A 526-nucleotide genomic window follows, 5' to 3' on the forward strand; every position below is an offset into this window, starting at 1 on the left:
TTTTTTTGGTCAACCTTCACTCCACGCTGAAGCAGAACAACTGCGGGCCCGGCTCAGACTTCAATAATGCAGGGTGGAGGCATTAAGGCTCCTGCAGAGTAATGGCTGGAGATACAGCCCCATGTTCAAGGCCCTGGCTTTGCAGCATCTCACCACAAAGTGTTTAATAAATGTTTTACCCTATGAGGGCCTTAAGAGAAGAGGAGAGAGACCAGCAGTTAGCGTAATGGCTATGTCGCTGGACTCCCACGTAGTCGACTGCGGTTCAAGTCCCGGACTCAGTGGCTTAAAACACACCGGGCGCGTGTGCGTGCGTGCCCAAGATCCCGAGAGCAGAATGGAGGAGAAGGGATTGCGGCGTGGCCATCCCCTCTGGGGGGTGATTTCTTGCTTTCTGTCTCTATGTCTCTCTCTGTCTGTCTGGAGAGTGCACGCGCCCTATAGCAAAAACCTCTCCCCCCCCAAAAAAAAAAAAGAGGAGAGTGGAGTGAGAGCCCAGCCACAGGGCGAGGTACCAGTGCCTCCT

This window comes from Tupaia chinensis, unplaced genomic scaffold (assembly GCF_000334495.1).
Source record: "Tupaia chinensis unplaced genomic scaffold, TupChi_1.0 Scaffold000248_2, whole genome shotgun sequence".
Classification (NCBI taxonomy): domain Eukaryota; kingdom Metazoa; phylum Chordata; class Mammalia; order Scandentia; family Tupaiidae; genus Tupaia; species Tupaia belangeri.